The sequence below is a fragment of the Dermochelys coriacea genome, chromosome 3, assembly GCF_009764565.3.
Source record: "Dermochelys coriacea isolate rDerCor1 chromosome 3, rDerCor1.pri.v4, whole genome shotgun sequence".
Taxonomy (NCBI): Eukaryota; Metazoa; Chordata; order Testudines; family Dermochelyidae; genus Dermochelys; species Dermochelys coriacea.
This window is the reverse complement of record NC_050070.1, coordinates 103,668,937-103,683,186: the sequence shown is the minus strand read 5'-3', so window position 1 is coordinate 103,683,186 and position 14,250 is coordinate 103,668,937. Positions and strand designations below refer to the sequence as shown.

The following is a 14,250-nucleotide window of genomic DNA, read 5'->3' as shown; positions in this document are numbered from 1 at the left end:
GCCTAAGAACAGGGCCACAGACTGTCACAGTAAGAGAAGGACCTTACACAGCAGACAGTGATTTTGATTCTTTCTTTTATACCTCTAGAACTAGCCAAGTGATAAGAATACACCAAAATTCTTAGAGTATAGGCCGTTACAGACGGGCCTGAATATCTATATCCTAACACCACATCTTGAATACTATGTGCAGTTCTGGTCATTCCATCTCAAAAAAGATATATTAGAATTGGAAAATGTACAGAGAAGGGCAATAAAAAATTATTAAGGGTATGGAACAGCGTCCATATCAGCAGAGATTAAAAAGACTAGGGGCTATTCAGCTTGGAAATGAGACCACTAAAGGGGGATATGACAGAAGTCTATAAAATCATGACTGGTGTGGAGTAAGTGAATAAGAAAGTGTTATCTTCCGCATCACAGAAACACAAGAACCAGGGTCACCCAATGAAATTAATAGGCAGTAGGTTTTAAACAAACAAAAGGTAGTACTAGACTTCACACAATGCAGTCAACCTAATTGCCAGAAAACTTTGGGAAGGGCCAAACCTATAAATGGCTTCAAAAAAGAATTAGATAAGTTCATGGGAGGATAAGTCCATCAATGGCTATTAGCCAACATGGTCAGGGATGCAACTCCTTGCTCTAGGTATTCCTAAACTTCTGACTGCGAAAAGCTGGACGACAGGAGCTGGATCACTCAATAATTGCCCTGTTCATTCCCTCTGAAGCATCTGCATTGGCCACTGCACTGTCAGATGACAGGATAATGGCTAGATGTATATACATAGTTCTGGTGACTGGTGGAATGAGCACACTTTATGTAGGAAGTAAAATAACTAGGTTGGTCTCATTGACACCAGTGATCAAACCATTTTCAGCCCCAGTTGTGGGAGCCAGGAGACACCCATTGTTGACAATGGGTCATTTCCCCAGTGTAGACACACCCAAAGTACGCAATATTTGCTAAGATTATTTTGTTTCTGTTTCTCATTCTAAATAACAAAGAGCAATCCTTACATTCATTCCTGGTACAACAGAGAGCTATAGAGCCAGTATCACTTTTCCTCCATCTTCTCTTTGAATGTGGGTGTAAAATGCCATTGCCCTGTTTCATTTCACTTCATTCAAGTGGTGCATGCACACTAAATACAGACTAACTATTAATGTATCTGTTTGGCATCCCATGTAGAACTACATTGTAATGGCAGAAATAAAGTTTGCTTAATGTATTTCTCTGAACAAACCTGAAAATGAAATCTCAAACCCTGGACAGAAAAAGGGGTTGTTTTGCTAAAGTGCTTTCTTTCCCTGTAGATATTTGTAGCAGAGGTCAAACCCCAACTGATTTTCACATCCTTCTGTTAATGAAACTATTGTCAGTCCCATCTAGAATGTGGCATTTCATTTTTCTTCTTCCTAAGGGTTAGGGGCACGATCCTGCTCCCTCTGAAGTCAGTGGGAGTTTTGCCATTGACTTGAATGGAAAACAGGATCATGTTCTTACTGTTTTCAGAGTAGCAGACATGTTAGTCTGTATTCGCAAAAAGAAAAGGAGTACTTGTGGCACCTTAGAGACTAACAAATTTATTTGAGCATAAGCTTTCGTGAGCTACAACTCACTTCATGGCCTCGCTGTGCTGCCAGTAATTGCAGGAAGCAGGGTGAAAAATATAACACACGTAGACAGCGAATCTCTTGTTTACTAAATGCCCTTATCTGCTTGTGTTTTCACGTCATGTGACTCCTTACCCATGGAAAATGAAAAAAGATGTGGAGAAAGTAAATTGCTACAGTTTTGGGCCTGTTATCTCATACAAAAAATTCACTCCATTCTTATAAAAACATGGGCTTGATCCTGTCGTAAAAATACTGAACTAAAACACTGAGAAAATATAGCACTGCTGGTGGGTAAACCTTTTAAAAGATGATAGCACATATAGCTGATCCACAGAGAGAGCTGTATTCTGTCACCATCAGGATACATGTCGCTTAATGCCATCAGTGGTGGAAGGTGCCCATATCTACTGTTTTGAGGACCTGGAAGTTGCCACCAGATGCATTCTGCCAGGGAAGGTGGAAGATTCCTAAAAGTCACTGGAGAGAGGTCACACCTGAGTTCAGTCCCATCTCTGCTCCCCAACAATCTCATCTTCCATTGGTCAATAAAGCATATATTGCCTTAGTGCTCTAAGGGCCAGTATGAAATATAAGGCACTTGGGTAATACATTGCCTCTGCTCCTTTTGCTGTTTTAAAGGTCTTTGTGTTTCAACAAAGATGATAGGAAGGATTCCCATCCAGCCACCCCACCACCAGCCATTCCAGTCCCTGTATGCCACTTCAGAGGTATGCAGGGCTCCAAGGGGCCAGGGGAAAACTCTCCCAGTTCAGGCACTGTGCAAGGCCACCCAGTGGGGGCAGGAGGAAGAGCCCTGTGGTGAGCATGGAAATGGAGATTCTCAGCAGTTCCAGTTTTCAGAACTGTCCATAGGCAGATCAAGCATTACTGCTATATCTTAGAGCACACTTGGGGCCGCTTTAAATTGTGCGAGACGCTGCAACTGGCCCCCACCCAGCCCAGAATACCAGGGGCACAAACTAGGCTTCAAATCAGCTTTGCCCCCACTTTCCCCCAAGCTGTGCCTGTTTGTGTTGGGTGCTTACATTGCAATCAGAGGTGTGATGGCAGCACCTGTAGACATACCTGAGGGTAGCTTTGATCTAGCTAGCTCACATAACAATAGCAATTAAGCCATGCCAGCAAGGGATGTACAACCCCACCTGGATCTCTGGAGCTGAACAGTCCATCCTGCCTTCCGTGCTGCTGTGGCTTTCCTACTATTGCTAGATCAAAGCTAGCTTGTGAATGTTTATGCATGCTGCAGTCACAACCGTTGGTTGACGTGAAGATACAATATCTTATTATACAATATACAATATACAATATTGTATAATATACATACCGTTTTGTTCAATATCTTCATAAATGATCTGGAGGATGGTGTGGATTGCACTCTCAGCAAATTTGCGGATGATACTAAACTGGGAGGAGTGGTAGATACGCTGGAGGGGAGGGATAGGAGACAGAAGGACCTAGACAATTGGAAGATTGGGCCAAAAGAAATCTATGAGGTTCAATAAGGATAAGTGCAGGGTCCTGCACTTAGGATGGAAGATCCAATGCACCGCTACAGACTAGGGACCGAATGGCTCGGCAGCAGTTCTGCGGAAAAGGACCTAGGGGTGACAGTGGACGAGAAGCTGGATATGAGTCAGCAGTGTGCCCTTGTTGCCAAGAGGCCAATGGCATTTTGGGATGTATAAGTAGGGGCATAGCGAGCAGATCGAGGGACGTGATCGTTCCCCTCTATTCGACACTGGTGAGGCCTCATCTGGAGTACTGTGTCCAGTTTGGGCCCCACACTACAAGAAGGATGTGGATAAATTGGAAAGAGTACAGCGAAGGGCAACAAAAATGATTAGGGGTCTAGAGCACATGACTTATGAGGAGAGCTGAGGGAGCTGGGATGTTTAGTCTGCAGAAGAGAAGAATGAGGGGGGATTTGATAGCTGCTTTCACTACCTGAAAGGGGGTTTCAAAGAGGATGGCTCTAGACTGTTCTCAATGGTAGCAGATGACAGAACGAGGAGTAATGGTCTCAAGTTGCAATGGGGGAGGTTTAGATTGGATATTAGGAAAAACTTTTCACTAAGAGGGTGGTGAAACACTGGAATGCGTTACCTAGGGAGGTGGTAGAATCTCCTTCCTTAGAGGTTTTTAAGGTCAGGCTTGACAAAGCCCTGGCTAGGATGATTTAACTGGGACTTGGTCCTGCTTTGAGCAGGGGGTTGGACTAGATGACCTTCTGGGATCCCTTCCAACCCTGATATTCTATGATTCTATGATTCTATGATTCTATGATACCCTATGAGGCACAGCACACAATCTCAGACCTTATTTCTTTATGAGCCAAGGTTTCTTTCTTCTTTTCTAGATCCTGCTGTGCAGTCATGATCCATGGAGTCAGTCTGCTGCCACAGAAATATTTGTCAGGTAACAAAATTCAGCACCGTAGTCAAAATTCACTTCTGTGCAGAAGGCCAGCACAAAACCTATGCACTATTTAAATCCCATTTGAACCCTGATTTGAGGCCTTGTGCTGGGCCTCTGACTGAAGGCCAATTTCAATCCTATATGAATTCACTGCAGGCTCAAATGGGAGGAAATGGACTGCAAGAGACCAATCCCTAACTAGTTGGGTGAATGTCAAGAAAAATGAATTTTAAAAAGGGGCAGGAAAGAGAATTATTCCTACCAATAAGAAATCTATTTTGAGTGTAAGCTTTTCTTAAATGTTGATATCTACAAATACGGATTATTTTACTCTTGTAATAATTTATTATAGGATATGGTATCGTTATGAGGAGCAGTGGGGGGACAGAGAACTGGATTCTATTTCAGATTCTTCTACTGACTCATGTGTGAACTTAGACAAATCTCCAAAGCTCTCTGTCCCCATCTGTAAAATGGAAATACTAATATTTACCCATCTCCATGTGCTTTTGAGATCTAATGCTGAAACGTACTCTATGGGCCCGATCCTGCAAGGTACTGAACATCACTTCCTGGGAAGTGAAGTTCAATGGGAAGTGAAGACAGTCAGCACCTTGCAGGAGGCACTCAGCATCTCATGTGATCAGGTTCTGTGTTATTGTCCTTATTTCCTCATGGATCCAACAAGACAGTGGGAATGATTCAATGGTTCAACTATGTCCCATCATTTTACCTATGATTGTAACCAGTGTAAAGACACTGTTTAGAAAGCCAGTAAAAAGCCCACTGAGTTAATGTACTTAATATTTGAAGCAGAATCTTGCAGGCTTTGAGCCATTTGGCAGTAGAATCATGTCTCTGGAACTGTCAGAGCATGACAAGTGAGTCATGTCAGGTACATTTTGTTACTGGTACATTTAATTTGTTCAGCCATGGCAGAATTCTGCTTGGTAGCCCATAAGCAATGCCAGTGTAAACCAGGAGCATGCAAAGGTCACTGATTATTTCTGAAGATTCAACACAGGGACAGAGAACCAGTTCAGACAAAATAAGAAGTGACCCCAACCTTTGCCCAAGCTTAAACCAAACCTGAACTTTTTCAGTTAACTTCAAAAAAGTTCAGTTAACATTGGTGGGTTTTTCTGCACTTTTTTGTTTGTTGTTGTTTCTGCACTTACTTCTGGTGGCTGGGACTGGAACAATATACTAAAAGGATGATTTACATATAGTATTTCTGTTCTAGTCAGAACCAGAAACTACCAGAAAACCTGTTATGAGATTTCCAGCTGATTCCTAGACAAAATCTATTTCAGTTAAGCATGTTCTGACACATGCACAAATCAAATTGATCGAAAACCTGTGAAAGTTCTGCCACCACTAATTAATATACTCTGATTTTTGGGTTTTGTCTAGACTCAGAATAAAGGAGCTCTTTTCCAATCTAGTTATCTCAATCAAATTATTTTAACTTGATTAAAAAACCCCACTTAACACCAATGCAGACAAAGTATAACACATTTGTTACAGAATAGTTCAATTTTAGCAGGTTGACAATCTAAAAATCTAAAATCTAAAGGCTGAAAATCAAGTTAAGGGTGTTAAATTGTGTTAAAGCATCTTGCATACAAGGCCTTGGCTTCCTAAATGTTGGGTTACATGGATATGAATTTAAACAGATGTAGATAATTTGGTGTAAGGGTATGTGTGGACACTATTATTTTTGGAACAAAAGGGGCAAAATTCAATTTAGTTCATAGTTAGTTTTAAGAAATAATTTAGTTAAATCAGTGCAAGTTTGCAGGTAGACCAGTCCCAACTGGTTTAAGATTTAGGACATCCTTTATATTCATCTGGAAATGTGTGCTGATGCCATGCCATTCATTTTAATTGCATTCATGCACACATATTGAGGCCCTGTTCTGCCCCACTGAAATTAATAGCAAACTCCCATTCACTTCAAAGGGCCTTGGATCAGACCCTAAGTCAGACCTTCATCTTTGTCTGTTAATCAATACAGGTATAAAAATGACAGAGGTGATCTAGAGGTGAGCCTGTACCACATAATTTAGATTTTATTGCATATCAGAAGGGTTCAGTAAGAGTTATAAGAATGATGGCTATACTGGAAAATGTACCTTACAGTGAAAGACTTAACAAGCTCAATATATTTAATTGATCTGCAAGTACTAATTAGGAATGAGGGTTTCTTGACAGAGCAGGGATCTTTGATGTAGCAGAAAAAGGTAAAAGAAGTAGAGCAGCAAGAAATTCTTCAGCAAAACTTTTTTTGCCAAAAAATGCAAATTTATGTTGACCAAAACACTTGACAAATTCATGTAGAATTTGCCAAATTGTTTCAGTCAAAAACTAAAAATCAGAAAAAATAAAAAACATTTGACATCTGAAACAAAAATGAAATTGGTATTTAAAGTTACTTTTCATTCAAAATTTGCTTCATTTTTATTTTGTGAAAAGGGTTAAAAGCCCCTCAAAAACAAAATACAACATTTGGTTTTGGCTTGAATGAACTGTTTGACCTACAATGAATTTTTTTTTGTCTTTTTGGTGTACCAAACATTTTTCATTTTGGGTCATTCAGAAACTATTTATTTTTCAGATCAGAGCATGAACAAAACAAAAACAGTTATTTGTTATTTGTTACTCTAATAACAAGATGCAATGATTAAAAATTTAAACCAGAAATAAGTTGCAAAAAAAATATAGCAAGGGTAATTAACCATTGGAATAATTTACTAAGGATGTGATGTATCTCTATCACTTGAAGATTAGATCTCTTAAAATACATGCCTAGATCTCAACCAGAATTATGGGCCTGAGGCAGAAATTACTGGGTGAAAGTCTACGGTCAGTGTTATGCAAGAGTCAAACTAGATTAACATAATGATCCCTTATGGCCTTAAAATCACTGAATCTCTGAACCTTGATTCACATCTGAATCTGAACTTCATCAACATTCTAAGGGGTTTCACCCAATGTACTGTCACAGAGTTAAGGTCACAGTGACCATGTGGACGTCCTGTACATCCCAGGCCACTAAACACAGTCCAGTCATCCCCACACCAATCCTTACAACCAGAAGTACATCAAAGTACTACAACCCTCAAGAGACTAAACTATTGCATGCCACAGGCAAAGAATAGGAGGGACTGAGGTGCACCAGTGCCTAAGGCCTGTACAGTGACAGGGAATTGATTAATAAATGGCCCACACTGGAAAAGACAGATCTGGATCTGAATCTGAGTCTTAATCCAAATTCTCTCAAATCCAAGCTCATCCAAAATGCTAGGGTGGAAGGACTTGGATCTGGAGTTCTGGTTATGGTCTGTTCCAGAATTAAAATAATAATTATTTTATCAGGAAGAAATACCGATTGGATTTTATTTGACATTTTGATGCCACCTTGTTTCTTCATTTAATGGTATTATAGATGACTTGCCATTTCTATAATGAATAACCAGAGGAAGGGCTTCGCTGTGCTATGAAAATTCAGAACCTTTTTTTTGCACTAGTGGAGCTGTATTGTCGACAGGCCATGGGTGAACCTGCGCTAGTGGAACCCCGAGTGTAGACAAGAAAAGCCATGATTTTCATCAATGGAATAGATAACCCCTCATACTTGCACCAATGGGGTATCCCTGATGTTAGTATGACTGGTGGCAGTGCAGTGTATCCACACTAATGCTGAAAAATGCTGCAGTTTTAGCCAGCATTCACACTGTACTGCAGCATTTGCAGTTCCATTGCTCTGTGAGTGCCTATCCCATGGTTTCCAGCACAGCTCTCTGAAGCTATGCCAGTATATCCAGTTAAAACCTCATTGTCTTCACATATAATTAAAACAAAGTTCCATCTTGCACTGTTGAGGGATGAACCATGAGGGATTTGGCCCTATTTTAACAATGTCCTTGAATTTGGTTAAAGTCTTGGATATAATCCCCCAATTTGAGGACACTGTCAAAATACAGGTAAGTCCTCTCTATACTGAAAGACAGAACCATCAATCTTTCAGCTGTGCAGTGAATAAACATATTGTAAAACTGGTTCCGGAACCTGGCTGAATTTTGTAGATGGGAGCTATCTGTAGTCAGGCTTCATTTTGACAAAATCTAACTTAGTTAAGATAACAAGCATCAACTGATCAATAGCATGTTTACAAAATCTTAAGTAATCAGTTATTCTCCTGTTCGGGCCAAAACTATTTTTTTGGACCAGTGAGATTCTTTTAAGTTTAATTTCTCAGAGCAATAATAACCACTCTCTCTTCTCTAGTTAGGAAATAATGTCAGTGGAATTAGGCGTTAATACACAATAATGGTCTCCCGCTGCTTGACAAATGACAAGGTGCAGGAAAGTTATTTACTAAAAATAAATGTTGCAGCTCGAATGAGCAATTCCTTATCCTGCAACAACTCCCTGTTCCAAATACTTTATTACTGTACTGGAGCAAATGACTGAAGAGGAGGTAAGGTACCGGTGGAAGGCATTCTACTGCTGCCTTCCCTGGAGGTTCAACCAGGGTACAGCAGCTTTAAAATCCAGTTGGAGATTTAATATGAGACCTGCCAATGGAAGCTGCTTTGGAGAAATTCCAAGAACACAGAAAACAAAGGATACTAGTTAAAGAATATAAAGCAAGGCTGCCCCCATCCCTTGCATCCAAATGAATTCATTCACCTCTCCATGCAGCTACAGCACCTACTCATTGCCTCAGTTCTCCCAAGGACTGATATATCCCTTGAAGCCCCATTGTATTAGGTCCTCCCTCTCTCCAGACCCAGGCCCAGAGACTCCTATCTCTGGATCCTAGAGGGAGATGCAGTCGATAGGAAACCAATAGTTCAGCTGAAAACAGAGCACAAAATATTCAAAAATAACAAAAAGGGGGGGGGAAGCACCAAAAATAATAATAATAATTAATATTATTATTATTATTAATAATAATAATAATAACATGAGACAAAATACTGAATAAAGCAATGAAAATAATAAAATCCAGCTCCTTGCCAACTCAACCACAACCACCCAAAGGTTGGGTGCTCACCATAATACCCCAAGGCTTCTCTGCCCAGAGTCACTCTGGCAGCAAATCTGATCATAGATGTTGATACTCCAGTATAGCACCCAGAGGTGCTGGAACAATTTGTACAGTGGGGATGCTGAGAGTCATTAGAGCAGACTGTAAGCCCTGTATATAATGGAAACCACTTCAAGCCAGGGGGTGTGGCAGCACCCCTAGTTCCAGCACCTATGATAGCACCTGCAAGTGATACAGTGTAGCAGGTGTAGTCTTTGTTCCTCATGGTTCATGCGTGGATCTTTGTGCAGAACATAAACATCTGAAGTGGGAAAATCAAAAGAGGGAACAGGTGTAAACAGGTATGTTAAATTCCATTGACTTGATGCATTTGCTCCAGTGGAGATCCAAGGAGATGTGTCTGGAACTGTGGAATAGGCACAACAATCCACAGGCCCAGCAGCTGTTGCAGGGGATTGTGTGCGGATGCGGTGAGCCGCGTGCACACAAAACAGGATGACTAATCTGGAAACACTGCAGCAAACTTGTGTGGTTCAGTAGATGGGCTTACCTTCACTATACAAGTCATGCATGTGCAACCACTTAAGTTGGTGGGCCTTGGAAGTCAGTGGCCACATGGCAAAATCATATTCAATTTACTGCATCCACACTGGTACTGCCCTCATTTGTGTGCTATGCTAGAACTTCTGGGGGCATATCCCAGGGTTCTTTGCACTGGACCAATCTGAGCTGAATTCTTTTGCAGTGTATTGTGGGAGAACTTATCTGTCATATGAGTGGGAAATTCAGGCCTAGCAGTTTCCAGATTTCAGACCAGTGGCACAGCATGGCATGATGTTTTGGGGACCACCCAGACCAGTAAGGGATTCTATCACAGTTTTGAGGGCCTTCGTGCTGTGCAACTATGGTTCAATTCCCTGACACCAGTAGCCAGCTCACACACATAAGGTCTCACACTGGCTTTCACCAACCCAGTTACTCTTTGCAGGATGATACCAACAACACTTCCAGTTCCGAGTCTCCCCAAATACATCCTCCCTGAGTTCTTAATTACCCCAGACATCTAGATCATTCCCTTCTGGTTCATCACCCCCACAGGTGTGAAACCAGCCTCCCAGACATCAACTTACTTTGGAGCACACAATCCACACACTTTGCACACCAGGGACCTGCTTGGGATGAAAATAAACAAAAAGTTTACTGAACAGAAAAAACACAGATTCAAAGATGAAATAGTAAGGGAGAGTGAATGTATACGAGTTACACAGAAACTAAACATACAGAGACAACCTCAGGCTTTACACTTTCATATTAGGGCTTGTCTGCATTGGAAATGCTACAGAGGCACTGCTGCAGTGTTGCAGCTGCACCGCTGTAGTGCTTCAGTGTAGACGCTACCTCACCAATAGGAGGGGTTCTCCCATAGCGTGGGTACTCCACCTCCCCGAGAGCTGGTAGCTAGGCCAATGGGAGAATTATTCTGTCTACACCAGGGTTCACGTTGGCTTAACTATGTTGCTCAGGAGTGTGGATTTTTCACACCCCTGAGACATACAGCTGGGTTGAGCTAGACCAGGCCTTCGATAAAATCCCTTTTCTAATACAGGTTGCCTATTGTCTTAAAACAATTTCTCAGTTTACTTCCTAGCTATAGGAGGGATCCAGCATTCACAGATAGCTTCCTGTCTCAAGATTGTCCCTCCAGTTCTGAATAAAAACCTCAGTTCCAAGTCTTTGAGCTGTAGCTCACGAAAGCTTATGCTCAAATAAATTTTTTAGTCTCTAAGGTGCCACAAGTACTCCTTTTCTTTTTGTGAAGTCTTCTTTTAAAAGTCTTTTTCCTTTTATTTTTCTGCCGGTCCATGATGACTCATGGTTAATCAGAGTGGGGGAATTATCTCCTGACTTCTGAGATGGGGAAATGTTCTTTTCACTTTTGAAATGTCTCAATGTCTTTCCATTAATTTTAATAGTCCAACCTTATCTTTTCCTGGACTGGACACTGCATAGTTACTTGAAGCTGGTTTTGTGTAAACAACTGGCTTGGGAGATACCCGACCCCGCCTGCCTGCTCACTGCCCTGCTGCAAGGTGGAGCTGAAGTTTATGAACACAGTGTTCTATATACACAAATACATAAATTCTTACTCCTGGTCTCTATGCGTATATCATAATGATCATCAAGTTCAGAACACAACAAGCTTTTATAAAAGATCTGACAATTTCTGTTCTCTCCCGGGGGTGTCTGACCGGGTTTCAGCCGGAACACCCGGTCAAAAAGGAACACTCCCCAGCCCGTTGAAAATGGGTGACCGAGTGAGGGTGTGGGAGAGTAAGCAATGGAGGGGGAGGAGGGATGGAATGAACAGGGCAGGGCCTCAGAGAAGGGGCGGGGCAAGGCTGTTCGGTTTTGTTCGGTTAGAAAGTTGGCAACCCTATGCCACATATAGATGATACTTTGAGCAATGATCTGTGCCAAATGCTGACATTAATGTAACCTATTTCTGTTCTTAATTTGAGACAGGAAGTTGATACAGGGCATGAAATGATGTGGTGTGCATTTTGGCAAGGGCATTTTGGCATGAGAAAGTGGCAACTAAGGAGAGCACAAACAGGCTGTTTGTGGAGTTGGAAGACTGGAAACAGGTGCAAGTTTGAATGGTGCAATTTTCTAGTGTAACAAGGCTTTTGAGTCTGAGAGATAGTGAACAATAGCATCAAGAGTAATGTGACCAGCCCACTTTTTATCTGATTGGACTTTTAACTTTAAAGCCTAGTTACAGTCATTTAAGAGTCATCCAGGTTATTAGCCTTTTCACTTCTGACCAGCATTCCACAAACATCATGCGCATATCTAGTATATGTACATAGCTGTCACATTCTGACATGCGATTCACTTGAAAGGATGGTCTATAGGAATAAAGCTGTACATTTTGAATAAACAAAGTGTCAGAATTCGGTGGCTTATATAAATATTTGAGACGCTTCTTACTGTCCTTAAAAGTAAGGGTAAAACTGTTGTATATAGTGCCAGCACATGAGCTAAACAATACTGGACTCTCATGGTGCATGGCATGTTGCATAGTGTAGCTTTCTATACAACATGACGTAGCAGCAGAGAAGACAGATATTAACCTTAATAAACTAATGTATTTCTGTGTTTGTGAGGAACGTTTTTCCTTTTAGTACAAAGAGGTTATAGTATTTGGTCTGATAACGTATTCTGTGTACACTCTTGTTATTTATGTCTTTCAAGTGAACAGAATATGCAGTTATTGACAAGATGTTCCTGTTAAGATCATCAACAGTGCAATAATTGTCAACATTGACATGAAAATTGTCATCATTAGATTACTAGGCTTCAGAGTTTAAGTTCCCTTGAGATGAATAGGGCAATTCACACTTTTTTCAGGCCTGGGTTCAGCACAGCACTTTAGCACTTGCTTAGCTCTAGGCATGTGAGTAGGTCTCTATCAGTATACAGCCACTTAAGCATTTAAGCATATGAGCATTCCCATTAAAAGTACATGTATAAGTGTTTTGCTGAATCCCTTGTCTACTGAGGAAAGTTTTAGTAGCTATACCAATATTGTTATGTAGGTATAGCTATATTCCATGAGATAAATTCAGAGCCTGCCTATACCTTCTCCCTTCCTTCAGTACAGGTGGTACAAACTGCAGCCCTGTTTTCCAACAAGGGCAGTTATGTCTGAGGGAAGATGAACCCCCAGCAGGTGGGAGTGAAGGAGAGAGATGTTTGCACTGCCTGCATCCCCTGTGGGTTCCACAATTAGGTGGAAATAAAGTTCCACAATGGGGTGTTAACTTTAATTTAGTCAGGGCTCCATAAGAGTCAATGGTGGAAGCTAAAGGAAATCAGTTGTTTCAAGGTCTCTCTCACTCTTGTAAAACACTGACTCCAGCCAGCTCCAGGTCCCCACAGAGCGGGAATTTGGTGCGTTTTTTGCAACACTGTGACTCATCCATTCTCCATGCCCTAGGCATCCGGCAGCCCTAGGTTATGCCAATAGAGGCTGGCATATCTGGGACTGAATAGCGCTATGTGCCTGAGGCAGATGTAAGCATGGGGAAGAAGATGAGGTGAATTCAGGTTTTGAGGTGCTGTGGAGGACAGACTTTCAGCTTTCCTCTGCCTGTAAAACAAGCAAAAGTGAGATAATGTAAAACAATACTATATATATATATAAACTTTGAAATGAAGCTAAAATCAGCATTGGAAGTCAAGTGCTGTTTGTAGTGAAATCCATGCGATTCATATTCTTTCTATCCCAGTTCACAATATTTCCTAAACATCGCAGCCTCTATGCACTGAGGCCAGAATTATCCAGAAACATAGACTAGCGCCTATTAAACTCTGATTAAGAAATGGGTCCACTAACATGGTTTTATCTCCAGCACAGTAGAGGCCATAGTTTTCCACTACTGTCTTTTATTCCAGGCCTAATCCTCTAGACCCTTACTCATGGGAGTATTCCATTGTAGTCAGTGAGGAAGGGTTTTCAGGGTCATGCCCCTGTTTTGTTCTTGCCCCCATCTTAGTGGAAGAAATAAGGAGAATGGATACATTAAGTTTTATGATCTCTTAGACTGTATTTTTTTCTTGTCTAACTGACTATTGTGTGGATATTATTTAAAAATATTTGACAAGTTAAGGTGTTCTTTGCCAAAGCTTAAGAGTATTGGGACAGCACAAAGGGGAAAGACTTGGTTATTGATGTAAAGCAATTTGCCTTGATTACCTAAATTGAACTTTATGCTACACTGTTGATCTGAAATAGAGCTAATCCAGGATTTAACACACACTGTGATAAGCATGTTCCTCCATTAAGGTCCAACACAAAGTAGGGCTTTCGGGACGCAAATATTTTTAAAGGGAAAAATATGAAAAAGGAAAGGCACCCACAATATATTTTATATTTGTGGACTTAGCAACTTTTCTGGCTTGCTAGGACATTTCTATTTGGGAGTCAGAAAAACTGAAGTGCCTATAGAATAGCCAGTGTATAATTATAATGGATTGTTCAGTTCAATAAGTAGTAAATAAAATAAAAACAGACACTAAAATCCCCTATTTTTATTTTCTTAGGAAATTGCTGGAGTCTCCTTTGTGAGGTGACA

General features: G+C 41.0%; 2 long non-coding RNA genes across 2 annotated transcripts in view; one reads left to right on the top strand and one right to left on the bottom strand.

Moving 5' to 3' along the window:
* LOC119854099 overlaps positions 1-14,250 on the bottom strand; it is a 169,385-nt gene that overhangs the window by 142,520 nt on the left and 12,615 nt on the right. The window contains exons 4-5 of the long non-coding RNA XR_006279981.1: positions 10,243-13,265; positions 8,752-8,919 (exon numbers count right to left, since the gene is read on the bottom strand). This is a non-coding gene — a long non-coding RNA (uncharacterized LOC119854099). The remainder of the gene's footprint in view (positions 1-8,751; positions 8,920-10,242; positions 13,266-14,250) is intronic.
* LOC122459356 overlaps positions 1-14,250 on the top strand; it is an 80,727-nt gene that overhangs the window by 58,883 nt on the left and 7,594 nt on the right. The window lies entirely within an intron of this gene.